The following is a 16,627-nucleotide window of genomic DNA, read 5'->3' as shown; positions in this document are numbered from 1 at the left end:
CATGAAAATAGGGATTTAAACTGCAATATTTCTATTCAAAACAACATGCATATAACCATTAATTTCTTTCTTTATTTCTTGGGTTTATTTCACATGCATCAAGGGGTAAAATAAATTTAGTTGCTTCCCACACTATTAATATACTCAACAATAATTAAATTAAGAAAACCAGACTTTAGAAAACTGTTCCAGAATTATTCATTTCATCTTTTGCAATATAACAAATAACTATTACATTTCTAGGAATTACTTTAAAATACACTATAGTCATTTTATAAATAGGTCACTCAACTTGTATAATGAGGACATTTTAAAACAGAATAATAACATATTTTCCAAATGGATTCTGCAATAATTATCTCCATCAAATTTTTCCGCTTGTCCTAATTCCTTTCTTTCCACAACCTACAAATAAGATCCAGGATATGACCATGGAGTGCTCACCTCCCAGCCTAGGCTAACTGGTAGCCACCCCCGAGCTCGGAGAACCAAGCCCTAGACGAGAAACAAACATGCAAACACAAAGGGACAGAATGCACACAAATTCAAACACACTCCCATCCTAGCAACACTGCACCACACCTTGGTGATGACCTTTTTAAGGGTGGTAGTGGACCAAATACCCTGAGGAGAACTGCAAGTATGGAAAAAACATGTAGCCACCTCGTGGCACACCAAAAATATCAAGAATAGCAACCCCTTATTCCTTATGCCCCCCAAGGCATTCATGCCTTATTTCCCTCCTTATGACCCCCATTGCACAAACAAGCCATGCAGCAAGGGTCACACAAAATCCCTTATGATCTCTCTCATAATGAGAGTCTCTCACTCGAGGGCTGTCACCGCTACCACCCACAAGATCCTCCTCTCTCCCAAGAGTAAGAGGTCTTGATGACTCCCAAAAACACATACAATACATAACACAAAATACCAAATGAAATTCCCAAAAGAACATGCAAAGAAGCAAATCTTTTACACCAACATTACTTTCAAACACATGCAAACAGAAAGCCATTTTAAGAAGAATGCAACCAACCTTAATCTACCCAAAGGTAGGTTAGTTTTGTTGAGGATGAGCAGCCCAATTCCACGGTTCTTCTCCTTCTACCCTTAGCCAAAATTCTCTATTTAAAATCTAGTCTATTCTTTTCAAAATTTCTCTTGTCTCCAAAAATGGAGAGTGGGTGATTACCCACAAATTTTCTAATTCTTGCTTAAGAAGCCCATTGTGAGAGTTCTCACAAGTTTCTAAAAACTAAAGAGAAAGGTAAGATAGAATGGGAAAGGGAACTCTCATTTGAAAAGGAAGGTTTACAACTAGGTTCAAATCTTCTAATTTCAATTTTCGCACAGCTTAGAAAAGTCAATTTTTAGGGTGTCTGAAAGGTCACTTGGGAGTAGAAACTTGCCTTAAATCACCCCTAACCCTTAGGTATACCTTATGGGCTTTAGGAAACCCTATTAAACTACCCCTAGGTGTCCATTTAACCCTTTTTTAACCCCTCTGAAGTTTATTTCTGAGTCAAACCTATGTTGACCATCCCAAAGATTCTTTACCCAAGGCATTTATGACATCACGTTACATTAATTGAAAAAGCTATAGTTAGACACTTTCCCACCAAGAGACAAATTTAAAAATTCAAACTTAAATCCATACATATGTCAAGTGACACAAAGAAAACACTTTTACAAATTAATACATGAAATTGTCTCTTGTGGATTTTACATAAATCAATTAAATAACACTTAACACACATGCATCATTTACTATTACGAATAAAATACAACACAAATGGGGTGTTGTCTCTCCAAATAGACAAACCCTGGCTTACGAACATACATAGGTCTAGGTTTGGTTCTCCATAATATTTCCATGGTCACATGGATAACTTCCTGCGCATCTCAATTTACACATTAGTAACTTTCAAATAACCACATATAATATAAATCACAGGAATAATAATACACATCATCACTTGCATACAATTTACATCTGAACAATTTAATACATCTTTTATCCAAGCAATTTCACATAAGCAATTCATCCTAATTCTCATAATGTTGATCCACACTTAAACATACATCATAATTCTATTATCATAGGAAAGTCCTGCAAATTCAATAATGACATTTATCACCACAAATTCATCTTATTCAACAATCATGTAGTGTTCTATCTCATAAAGCATATAAATAAATCATCCATATATAGCAATATTATCCAAACCATGAAATCATATAAGTTCTAAATCTAAAATGCATAAAAATAAGTATCCGTAATAGTCTCAATATAAAAACCACTGAAATGTCAGACTGAGTCGAGGTGGGGCCTTACATCCTGAAAGCATTTCATTTTCAATATACAATATCTTTAACATTAACTTTTATTCATATTCAGTTTTAAGTTTTCAAAGTATTCAACTAAAGCACATGATATAGCATAGTTGCAGAACACTAATTTGCCAATTGTGTATGTTACTACTTATCAAGTTGCCATTAGTTTTATGTTTAAAGTTATTTTATATACTCTAGTCGGTTATCTCTACCGAGATATTCAGTCGGTATGCATAGTCTAGTCGGTTATAGAAGAAAGTAGTCTCAGAGCGTAGTATACACGGAGCTGTCTACCGAGTATCATTCCATGTCTACCGAGCAGCAAAGATCACACACCGAGTTGATATACATTGAGTGAAACGTGTTACCAGATTCATTGAACCTAGACATACATATGAAAATGTGTTACAAGATCGAGACACATAGAACCATTATCACATTGGAAATTGTAATTAAAGATTGTGTATGATTTTGAGGTCATCTAACGAATGAAATATTTTGCATGGTTATTCATTCGATAAAACATGTTTGTAAGATTGAAGTAATGAATAGATCACCGACATAAGAGATCTATTTATACAACATGGAATAAGATCAGATATATACATGTAGCATGACAGAAAGGAAGATATAGAAATATATGAAGCAAGACATGTGAAAGCACTAAGTGTTATGACTATTACAAAGACATAGAGGTCACCGAGAAGGATTTCAGAGAACAGTCAAAGAACAGAGTAAACAGAATGGTTTACTAAGTTACTATATGGGTTACCGAGGTATGCTATAAGCAAGGTAATCTTATTCTGAGCACATAGAATCTGCTATAACATTCCAGATGTAAAGTTGCAGATATTTGTAATGATTTTATTGTAATATTTTGAAGTTGTAAGAGAAACCTTTAATAGGGTAAAAGACTCTAATCAAGTCTATAAATTGTAAAGCCTCTAACCAGGTGCAGCATTTAGATTAAGTGTTGTAAAATCCTTTAGCAAGGTAGATCTAACAGATCTTGATACTCCTAACAGGGTAAGCTATCAGAAATAGCTTAACATGTAGCTCTAACCGAGCAACCTTTATTATTGCAGTAGTGAAGTTGTGGGTGCCATCCCCACTGCAGTTTTTCTCTCTAACCAAGAGTTTCTGCGTAACCAAAATATATGTGTTATGGAGTGAATCATGTATGATTGTTATCTATTTGTTTTAGATTTATATTATGTTACTGCACTATTCGATTTATGCATAACAATACAGTTAGTGTTGGAGAAAAGTTTTGAAGTATTGATTCACCCCTCCCCTCTCAGTACATTAGCTTTCCATATTGGGCCTAACAATTGGTATCAGAGCTTCAATCTTGGAAAAGGGTTTAAATGCCTAAAGAGAAAGATCTTATCAATGGAAGGCTATAAACAATCTTGGAGGATTGTGTATTTGCAAGAAGAGCTGGATCATGCAAATCAATTGATTACAGACATGCAAAGGCAAATGCAAAAATCTCTGAAAGTAAGAAGAAAATTATCTAATGATTTGCAGGACTCTCAAGAGTTAGTGGAACAAATTGAGACATCGTCTGAGAATAGTATATCTAAAGAGACTAAAGAAATGATTGGAGTATTGAAAGAAAAGATCAAAGCACTGGCTGATCAACTAAAAGAATTGAAAAGAGAACATGAACATTTTAGCACACATATGACTGAAAATCTTGATGCATTGAGGACAGCTGAGGATAAAGTAAGAGATCTAGAAAGAGAGAAAGAACAACTTGAAGCCTTAATAAGAATTATGAAATCACAAGGATGACTGGAATTCAACAAAACCTATCAAATCAACTAGGTTATGCACATCATGAAGCAAATCTGAAAAATGATGAGAATCAAGCATTGAAACTTGAAGTATCAAGGTTGACCGATGAACTTGTAACAGAGAAGAAATCCAAAGAAACACTGAAGAAGAGTTATGAAACATCAAAGATGTTGGATGAGGAACTAAATACAAGATGACCCAACAAAGATGCAGGACTCGGTTACAAAGGAAAAGACTCTATCGAGAAGGGAATTCATACTACCGAGAGAGGAGAATCATCAAAGCAAGCTGGAAACAGGAAGAACATCAAAAGAAAGAAGCCTATTTGCAACTACTATGGAAATCAAGGTCACACTACCAACATGTGCCAAATCAGAAAAGGTAACCAACCAAATGTCACTAAGTCCAATGGTTATTGTTACAATTGTAATAAATATGGTCACACATCTAATCAATGTAGGACAAAGTCTATTAACAATTATTAGAATGCAAAATTCAAAGGATTTTGTATAAACTACAATAGATATGGACATAGTATCGAGAAGTGTTGGTATAAGCAAAAGAACTATATGTGGTCTGCACACTGAGCAAATGCTAGAGGTTACCGAGCTCACACAAATCCTTACCGATAGTATTCTACAGTACCATGGGATTACAATACAAGGATATGGTGTGAATGTTGTGGAAGATATGGACATATAAGTGTCAACTACTTTATAAGGTTTGGGATGAACAACCGAAGATCATGGAGAAATCCTAGTATGGCATGTTTTCATTGTCACAAAGTTGGACACTTGGTTGGAAATTGTAGAGATCAACCTAGAAAAGACATTGAGGAAATAAAAGACAAATTATTGATGATTTGGAAAAAGAAGGAAATTGTGTCAAATGAAGAAAGAACCTTACCTATCGAGTTAGGTGCACCTATTCCAAATTAATCGGTAAAGGTATGAAGGGACTGCATTCTCTCAAGATTAAATCTTAGCAGTTCCTATTTTATTATGTACTTAATTCAAAATCTGCATAGTTAAGATGTAGTAGTAAGTTTGAAATTCTATCAAGTCTTTTGGAGCACTTTACAAGAAACCTATCAAGTCAGTGAATACAGGAAACCTGTCAAGTCGGTAAATGAAGGAAGTTTGGTTACCCAGTTAAAACAAAAAAAGGAGATTAAATCGTAAACCGAGTGCATTTAATGTTTTTTACCTAACCTGCACGGAGCCCGATAAGGCATGTTATGTACTTAAAGCATTTTCACAGTCATTTTTACTTACCAAGTTTTTGAGAGAATAGAGCAAAGCGAATCTAAGGCGATCAAACCTCCTACAAAGCAAATTCAAGGTATTTACATCAATCTCAATGCATTGTTAAGCTGGTTTACCGATCTTATCAAGTTATTATTATCTGCCATTTGAAAATCCTCAAACCCTAAGGATCTTTTGTTAGTTTTTATCTGAAATCTACAAATGGCACCTAAGATCCAAGATCCCATCGTTGTCAAGAATGTTGAAAATCCCTCACTAAAATACTCTTTAACTCCCAAAGTTGCATCTGAACTAGATGACAAAACCACATTTTCACTCATCCCGGATAGAGTGTTATTAGTCAAGGATGTGAGATTCTTCACCAAATGTCATGTTGAAGAACTCGATCATGTTGAAATCAAAGACACATATGATGAATTGTGCACAGATGGTAAATTGAATAGCAAGTATGAGCACATTAAGATCAAGGGATTAACTAAAGCCCTAACCTATCCCCATGTGTTCAAACCCCAGTGGGTCAAGTTTGTTCTGAGCAGAGTTCACAATGATTTCATGTGGCTAGAAGAGCAACTGTTTAAGATTACCAAGGAAATCATTCATCTGATTACCGGTTACCCTATTTATGATCATGCTCGAGCTCAAAAGATGATATCACAGAAAGAATTGATCAGTTTAACCAGAGTGGAATCAGATTGCAGAGGACTGAAACTGAACAATGTCACTAATGTAGAACTAAAATTTGCCATTAGAGTAATAGGTTACTGTTTCTTCCAATCGGAAAAGGAAAATAGTGTACCCTGTGCAATAGTAGACCTAGCATACAAAATTGTGAAAAAGGGAATGGAAATGGATCTTTGTGAGGTGTTGCTAAAAAACCTATTTGAGAATCTGAACACCATCAGGAAGCCGAAGAAGAACAACTCGGCTAATACACTAAAGTTTGGATCACTACTTGTATGGATGTTTTTCTATTTTAAAAAATTATTTCCATCAGTCGGTAAAGTTGTTTGGGAACTACACTGACCAATCACTCATCAGATCAATGACTTCATTAAGAAGCTAGGTGATAATTTTAATGATATTATGGATGATTACTTCAGTAAGTTTCAAGAGAAAATGCATAACAGGTACCAGATTCCACCCAAGCTAGTGGAGAAATACAAAGATGCCATATGTTTTGAAGTAGACACTGATTACTGTTATGTGAATGTTGTGGAACCAAGAACTCAATCTTTGTCACCTATGGGATACGAGATTGATTTTGACATCACACAACAATAAATTGATGCATTTCTCACATTGCCAAGACATTCTACCGAGCTGAGGTATGGAACCTATGAAGAAGTGAAGGAAAAAGTAAAAATGAGCATTGTAGTACCCAAGGCTACAAGAAAGGCAACAAAGATAATAAAGGCATTATCAAAGAAATTCGGAGAAGACTCTTCCTCCACACCTGTTAAAGGCACTTTAGCCATTACCGAAGAGGAATCTAAAGCCCAAGAGGTGGCTTTAATACTAAGCACCGAATTGTCTAAGGGAAAAGTGTTGAAAAGAAAGAAACAAGACACATCAAAGGCCTCACTGAATCCTCCAGCAATGCGACCTAACACTAGAGCATCTACAGCTTCACCGAGTAAGAAAACAAAGAGTGTTACTATTCCCAAGGTAACAAAGACCTACAAGAAATCTACTCGGAGACTCATTTTGGCAAAAGAGTCCAGTGACACCGAATCAGAAGATACTAGCAAATTTCAGATTGTCAAGAGCAAGAAGGTAAATGTACATAGTGTTGAAAATTTATGTGCTAATCTGAAAGAATATGGTGGATTTGGAGGATTTAGATATGTTAAGTATGAAACCAGAAATAATGATGAAAAAAGACAAATTGAAGAAGTTGTCATCTCCACACTTCTAAAATTTTGATTGGCTCCATTGGAACTATCTAAGTCACTTCCAAATAAATTATATTTACATATTGACAATAGGTGGAAGTATGCAATGGACTCAAAGAAACAGATCTAAGAAAGAAGTCTGGTACATCTCTTTCCAGACATGTCGGTGGCTGAAATAAAAGAACATCTGACAACCTATAACACAAAGTTTCTCATCAAACAAAGAGCCTTAAAACTGATGAATGGGCTGTATATTGAAGTAGAAAATGAGACAAAAGCAAAGTGGCAGGAAATCTTTAAAATCAAGGATGCTGGTGAGCAAGCTATAGTTGAAATTATTGATGTCACTGAGCAAGATCTTGATGTTACTGAGCAAGACCCTACTGACACCATTCAAATAGATGAAGATATCATGGATACAGAGGCACTGGAACAGGAAATGATAGAAGGCAATGCATATTCAAAACTTGTATCCAGTGAATCAGTCTTTGAACAAGTTCAGCCTTATCCACCGGTCAATCAACCTGTCTCAACCAAAACCCCTCAGGATACGGATCAAGGCACCGAAGGTCACAAATCTATAGTAGGAGAAGGTACTACTCAAGAACAGACATCTCAAGAACCTTCTAACACTGAAAATGTTGTAACTAAAACACTGAGTACCGAGACACCAAAGGACTCTACAGAGGTAAAGAAACTGACCAAAGTGTTGCCTCTATCAAGCAACCTACCAAGGGTCATCAAGCCTCACAAGCCATTGTCTTAGTTCAATCGGTGAAAGGTAAAGAAAAGAAGATGAAAAAGCATAGTTTTAAAGTTGATTTGTCAAAACCAATAGTGTTGCCCAATGTAGACATATCAAAATTAAAGGGGCAAGCACTCATTGATTCTGGTGAACTATGCAAAGCAAAGGCCGAACAAGAGAAGCAAATGGCGATTAAAAAGAAAAATAAAGTACTTCAGAAGGTGAAAGCACTCTTAATAGATATGCTACCTGAAGCTACAATATCAACAGATGTAGCCATCCACATTCAACTAGATGAACTCCTAACAAAGATAGAGACATCTAGAGTAGATGCATCAAAATATTTGAGCAAAAAGACAAGGAGCTCACTACAAAAATGATAGAAGAGGTACATAATGCTATAGCTATTGGCAAAGTTAAACTTGTCAAATTTATTACTGAGTTGACTCCTCAACTCAAGCACATTCATTATTTATTTCAGAAACTTTCTACATTTTCTTTATCCATTAAAGACATCAAAAATAAAACAGAAGTGATTGAGAAAGAGATCATCGATCTCTCAAATAAGTTGATCACTGAGCCCAATTCAGTTCAAAATTTTTATGCAAAGTTACAATAGCTCATGGCTCAACAATTGGACCTAAGAAATGAAGAACACAAGATCAGGATGGACATAATGACACTTCAGACATTATTCCTTCCTCATCTTTCATCCATCCAAGAACAGATCAACCGAGCCACATACTTATCTACTACACAAGAGGGAAGCACTCTAGATGGCTTAATATAATTATTGGCTGATATTCAAGTGCAAAATTCTTTAATGGATAGTGTAAAGGATGCCCTCTCTGTCGCTCTCACTGAAGCATGGACAAAGTATAAATCCATTTTTGACCAGTTGCCACCACCAAATGGTAACTAAATTTTGATGTTTGTCAAAAAGGGGGAGTGATATAGTATTCAAAGCATCAAAGTATAGTATCAAACAAAAAGAGTGTAGTATATAGGGGAAGTATACCAAGCAGAGTAAGAAGAGTACCCAAGAGTAGTGAACCGAGTAGTGAACAGAACAGCAAGCAAAGAACAAGTGCAACACACAGAACATTGATCAGAAGTTTTGTACAGTATATCGATAAGGGGAGTATATCTGGATTTATTATTTCATTGACTATTGTATATACTGTCAGTATAGTCAAATTTTGAAAGTATATAGATTATTCAGCTATAACTTTGAAAGTAGTTTTTTGTCAAACATCTCAACTAATGTCAAAAGGGGAGATTGTTACTACTTATCAAGTTGCCATTAGTTTTATGTTCAAATTTATTCTATATACTCTAGTCAGTTATCTCTACCGAGATATTCAGTTGGTATGCACAGTCTAGTCGGTTATAGAAGAAAGTAGTCTCAGAGTGTAGTATACACCGAGCTTTCTACCGAGTATCATTCCGTGTCTACCAAGCAACAAAGATGACACACCAAGTTGATATACACCAAGTGAAATGTGTTACCAGATTCATTGAACCTAGACATACATATGAAAATGTGTTTCAAGATAGAGGCACATAGAACCATTATCACATTGGAAATTGTACTTAAATATTGTGTATGATTTTGAGGTCATCTAACCAATGAAATATTTTGCATGGTTATTCATTCGATAAAACATGTTTGTAAGATCGAAGTAATGAATGGATCACTGACATAAGAGATTTATTTATACAACATGGATTAAGATCAGATATATACATGTAGCATGATAGAAAGGAAGATATAGAAATATATGAAGCAAGGCATGTGAAAGCACTAAGTGTTATGACTGTTATAGAGACACAGAGGTCACCAAGAAGGATATTAGAGAATAGTCAAAGAACAGAGTAAACAGAATGGTTTACCAAGTTACTATATGGGTTACCGAGGTATGCTCTAAGCAAGGTAATCTTATTCTGAGCACATAGAATCTGCTATAACATTCCAGATGTAAAGTTGCAAATATTTGTAATGATTTTATTGTAATATTTTGAAGTTGTAAGAGAAACCTTTAACAGGATAAAAGACTCTAATCAAGTCTATAAATTGTAAAGCCTCTAACCAGGTGTAGCATTTAGATTAAGTGTTGTAAAATCCTTTAGCAAGGTAGATCTAACAGATCTTGATACTCCTAACAGGGTAAGCTATCAAAAATAGCTAAACATGTAGCTCTAGCCGAGAAACCTTTATTATTGTAGTAGTGAAGTTGTGGGTACCATCCCCACCACAGTTTTTCTCTCTATCCAAGAGTTTCTATGTAACCAAAATATATGTGTTATGGAGTGAATCATGTATGATTGTTATCTATTTGTTTTAGCTTTATATTATGTCACTGCACTATTTGGTTTATGAATAACAGTAAAGTTAGTGTTGGAGAAAAGTTTTGAAGTACTGATTCACCCCTCCCGTCTCAGTACATTAGCTTTCCATATTGGGCCTAACAGTGTAAACTTGCTTAAAGGCTTAAATCCACATTTAAATAACTCTTTTGTGCTTGAGAGGGAAGGGTACACCCACCTAGGTCTTGTGGAGCCTGAAGTGGAGAGGGATTTGGTCTTTGACCATCCATGTTCATTGGCCAAGGCTGATTGGATTTCCTAAGGAGTTGGCAAGTCTTTGGGTTTTCCAATCTATGGTTTTGGGCACCAACAGGTTGAAGAACATTATACAAGATATTATTGATAGAGGTGACATTGAGATCAAGGGACACTCATCCAATCAAGAACATAAAATGTTTAAAGAACCATTCCCAAAACATGACAAGGGAAAACCCAAATCCATAGATGAGCAGACTAACTATACAAAAGCCTCCTATAACTATGATTCAACTATTAATCACATTTCGATGGAAAATTATGTCTCTACCATTATCATAAAGGACAAAGCACCTGAAAATTTTGTCGAAAGACCCAAAGTTGTCCTAAAAGGCACTGGACCTTCTTCTGAATCTACCTCTGAATGTAATATGGCAACTCGTTGAGGTAAGGTCACTTTGCAAGGTGCTCCAGCTAAAACCACCACTTCCTCAACAACTAAACCTGAGTACGATTTGGTATAATAGTTAGGGAGGATGCCCATGCTTATCTCCATTCTTGAGCTTTTATGTATATCCCCTGCACATAAAATTATCCTTTACAAAACTTTGAGAGACACTTCCGTCCCCAGTGATCTGAATGTGGACTAGTTTCAAGCCATGGTGGGATACCTTTCCATTCCACACTCCCTTACATTCACAGAAGTTGGCGATGCCTTTGTAAGCCAACCACATAATGCACATTTACATATTGAAGCCTTCCTACACAAGCATCGAATAAAACGAGTCTTGATAGATGGAGGAGCTGGTCTCAATATATGTACTTTGAACACAATAATACAATTGGGATATTCAGACAGAATTTTGAATTCTACAAACAAAATTACCATCAAGACATATAATGATGAAGAGCATTCATCCAAACGCACAGTCACCTTACCTCTCAGAGTTGGACAGGTTACAAAGGATGTGGTTTGTCAAGTCCTTGATCTAGATCTCACATACAACATACTCTTGGGATGCCCATGGATTCATGAGATGAGCGTAGTCCCATCTACATATCATCAATATATCAAGTTTCCACACAATGGATTTGAAGTGACCATCAAAGTTGACCCAAACCCATTCATATATTGCAACAATCTATGACCTAGATCAGAAATAACAATCCCAGTCAATCAAGAAGTTGTTCCATCTTCAGCATATGTTGATCTAGAATCCTTGAAAGCTTATACATCAAAGAAAGCATAGCTAAAAGAAAAATTCAACGTTAAAGACATGAGATGTGGTGAGTATATCTTTCATGTTGATCAACTCCCACTATATCCTAAGGTATTCAGTCAATAGGAACAATATGCAAACAATTTTCAATGTCAAGGAATTGGGTGTGAACCACCTAGTATTGTGGCTACTAAGTCTAAATGCAAATCTCCTCTAGTGGTACAAGCAACTCTTGATATCAATAGTCCTAAGAGTGGTTCCAGCAAAGAATCTATTGAGCATATCACCAGCCCTCTTGAGAACTCACATAGCCTTACCATTTCATCCACTCATTCCATTTCCACTCCTCTCCTAGACTTGGATCAACAAGAATCACAAAAGTCCTTACTAATTGGGGATCAAAAATCAAGATTTGAACAGAAAAATCTAAAAGTGAAAAATAAAGAAAAGGCCTTTAGTCCAAATCAAAATCAAAAGCTATTGAACTCTGCAAAAATCAAAGTCAAGGATAGAAATCGTACGAAAGAAAAAGAAAAAGAGTTGATCTCCCCTAATATCAAAATAACTGAGGCCAAAAATTCTACAATTTTAAGTCAAAAGGCATACTTGTTGATCCTAAGTCTCCATCATGCTATGATACTTTCACTTCTTTTCACAATCATAAGCCTTCATCATTCATCCACATGTTCCACACATCCATTCCCTTTTGGCAAGCATCATGGACCTTTAATGGAACTTCTTCGAGGGACATTGTTATCAGGGATGCTCAAACTTCTTTAGGTGACACACATATGGGCAAACGTAGTCCACACGCTAGTAATTCTATCTCAATTCCTTTATCAAGGAAGACAGTCACTCGAGCTACACATCATTCAGTCAAGGAACATTGCAGCTACAATCACAAGGTAAAGCCTCAAACATTTGAGGTAGGTGGCTTAGTTCTCAAATAAAATCCTAAAAATCAGCAAGACAAAGAGAAGAAGGGAAAGTTCATACCAAATTGGCTTGGTCCTTACATCATTATAGCAGCCTATGGATCTAGTGCATATCAGCTCTCAACCATAGAGGGCGCACCTTTAGAGGATCCTATCAACAACATGCACCTTCGTGGGTTTTACACATAACTCTTTCGAGTATCCTAATTCAAAAATACAAAAAGAAATAAAAAGATTCCAAAAATACAAAAACAAATCATAGACATAAAAAATCGTTACTTGGTGAAAACCTGGCAAATAGGCACCTTGAGACACAAAAAAAAATTTGGAAAACAAAAAAATGTTTCATCCAACGGTGAAACCCACTTCGGTGGTGCCCTGGGCAAGTACCATGGTGAAAAATAGGTTACTGGTGCCATGTGTAGAGACATTGCTCCTCCCTCCTTCAGGACTTAATCTCATCCTTTCACTTTGCACACACTCATAGCGTATCCATCCATAATAAACTGACCCATTCCCATCATGGCTTATTATTGATCTTCCTAAGATTGGTTAGTCATTCATAATAATCCTTCATTTTCTCCCCTTTCCATCCATAATAAATCAACTCTTATCTGTGGCTAAGGAAAATCCCAAGTCTAGTGATGGGTGTGGAACTAAGAGCATCACATGAACCGAGGAGTACAGTTTCTTCCAGTTTTTCTCTAGTCTATGCATGCACAATCTGCAATAAAGAAGAACTTGCATCATATATCAACAATAAAGTTATGTCTTCTTTGCAATAAAGTATTAGTTTCATGGATTCAGTCAGTTTTAGATGAGACACAACAACAACAATGGGATTCAACAAATCAAATCTTTCAACAGACTCAAACAACATTATGGTTCAGTGCTATCTATCCTTTTGTGAAAGTAAACATTGTGACCACAATCAAACTAGACTTATACAAGTGACAAGAGACACTAAAGTTGAGGACTACAATGGATGTTGGTGTCGAGTCTTGGTTTTCTTTTGATTTTATCTTTCTAGTGACATGTCTTTTAGCTTTTCTAGGATGTCTCTGACTAGAAATTTTATCTCCAAGATGTCTTTGAATAGAAAGGTGAGGATGGGGTATTGTCACCTATTTTCTTTGTTGTTTGTGGATTGTCTCTTAGTAATACTATGACTTGTCCAAGGATATGAGGACACTTTGAGTCTAGTGTGAACTAGGGAATTCTTTCTTTGCAACTGTCTGATCTCCATGTAAATGGGTACAATGACTTTTTGAGTCAAACATATATCTCAATTGTCATAACCTATTTGCCATAATAAAGCTCAATGATGATAATGAACAAGAATCTCTTTCACTTCCGTATCTTCTATCTTTCATCCCCCTTTCTTGATTGACCTCCATAGTCCTTCCCGAGTCCATGTAGCCTACTATCACATGACTGAGTATAATGACACACTAAAAATATCTACATTTCATGTAACTTGCACCTGCATTACTACATATTAAGCATTTTATACATACATATAGATATCAAAATTACATCATATCCTACACACAACACATATTACCACATTTTACATTTTCATCATGTAAATAGTTATTTGCATTATCATATTCATCTGCATTTCATACATTTGCATTCACATTTGCATAAAATATTAAAAACATAAAATAACAACAAAAAATATATTACATTTCATGTACATATTTGCATCCATATCACATGCATCACAAAGAAACATACATCACATAGGTACACATGCATATAGCTACTGCAAGGATGAATCATCTCATATATATATATCAAAATCATAAGTGTCATGATACAATGATGTCAAATACATATGGCTACAATCACTCGAAGGTGTCATCATACAAAATGGTACAAAATTGATACATAGGGAGCCCTTTAAGGCAATGGTGAACTCCCTCCCTCGGAGCCGGCTGGCCTCGACGGAGTCTGAGCCCTAGAAGGACCCACCCCAGGATCATCTCTCCTGGCCCCTCTATCTAGTGGTGGTGGAGGACCCATGACCCCACCGCTAGACACCTGTCTCTTGTCTCTCCCTCTAGTGGTCATCGTAGTCTGTGATGGTCTCTGAAAGCTCCTAGCTCGCTGATCTGGTGGCACCACTCCATAGTACAACTATCTCCAATAGGCTATCTCCTCCCCTACCCATAGAACATAGGTGTATTCAGACCTTGTGTCCTTTGTTACCTACCTCCCTTCCCTTAGTGTTGTCTCAGCCTCTGTATAGGGCTGAATAGCCTGATCCCTCTCCCGCTCAGTGTCCCTCAACTATCTCTTGAGTCTAGTTGTCTCCCTCTCAAGATTCTAGATCTCATCTACCTATCCCTAGGATATCTCCCTCAATGATAGTAACTCATCCTCCTCCTCTCCCACCTCACCCTATCCTTGTGGCTGCTCCAGTCCCTATCCCTATCTAGGAGCCTGTACCTATCTGGGAACCTGTGCTGCTGGCACCTGTAATGATAATCCACCTTTGCCCCTCACTACATGAGCCTGTTGAGCCTATCTCTCCTCTTCAACCTCTCTCCTCAAAGCCACTCTCCTCTCTACCACTGTGTCCCACCTCCATCATTGGCCTCTACCTCCACCATCTCCATTATCATCTCCATCACCTCCACCATCTCCATATATCGGTTCCCTTGGATCCATCAGTCGTGGAAATGGATGCTCTCCCCAATATGCAATGTACTCTACATCCATGCTCACATCCTCTTAATCTACCCATATATCCCAAGGTAGGGGAACCATCTCTACCATTTGTGTCATAGCCTGATCATAAGAAAGCAATAGCCCCAAATGCACTTGATCCCTCACAGTGTGTGCATACATCCCTGACCCACGTGGCATCCATTGTATCCTACTAAGCTGCCTAACCACCCTATCTACCAACTGCCTCTCAATAACATATGATGTTTGACACATCAAATACCTACTCCAGAATACATATGGTAGCTCCACTACATCGTCCTCCCACTCCTCATAGTCCCGGTACAACCTCCATACCACATTGTCTATCTCGTCAATAACTCAGTGCCAATACTCCAGTCTCCCAATTCATGGCTGAGATGTAATAATATCATATAAGTGAACATAGCTATGCCCATGTCCCCTGCCTCTAAAATATATCGGTCATGTAACCAGCAGATGCTCATATGCCCATACCTGCAGCAGTGTCACCCTGCATCCCAATCATGTTGTCCCATGATACACAAAATGATGCAGCTCATAATACAAGTGTGCTAGCAAACATGGTCCCCATGAAAACTTGGTGTGCTCAGTCACCAATGTCTCCAGAGTCCTCCCCCATCCCATAGCCAACCCTCGTGTTTCTCTATTCAGACAAAGGAATCCACTAATAACTCCTTGATGGGGTTTACCTAGCCTGCTCAACACTTCACCTAGATGGTGTTGCTCAATTCCACCAACTCACCAGGCCTAGTTTCTCTATAGAGCTCCAAGTCCTTCTCAATCTCTTCTAGGGCTTGATTATTGACCTTTATAAGGTGTATGATTCAGGTGTTTTAGTTAGGAACCCTACCAATTCCCAGTGCTTCTCAGGTTCTCAATTATGGCTTCTTGGCCACAACTTATCAAACTAACCTCCTTCTATTGTGAGATGATGCAAAGGTGTAGAGAGATCTTCTAACATGTTTTTAGTGCATTTGGGGTCCATTAGTGGTTTGCAACCTTGAGGTTTCTTACTGATTTCAAAATCTTGCCTAGAAAAGGGCTACAAGGAATGAACTCCACTTAGTCCTCCAAAACTGGTTTTCTAGGGCTTGAGGGAAAATGATTCAAGGGACCCCCAAACAAGTTTGGTTTTTCTTCAATAATTCACCCATCCCTA

The sequence above is a fragment of the Cryptomeria japonica genome, chromosome 10, assembly GCF_030272615.1.
Source record: "Cryptomeria japonica chromosome 10, Sugi_1.0, whole genome shotgun sequence".
Lineage (NCBI taxonomy): Eukaryota > Viridiplantae > Streptophyta > Pinopsida > Cupressales > Cupressaceae > Cryptomeria > Cryptomeria japonica.
Note: the sequence above shows the minus strand (reverse complement) of the source record.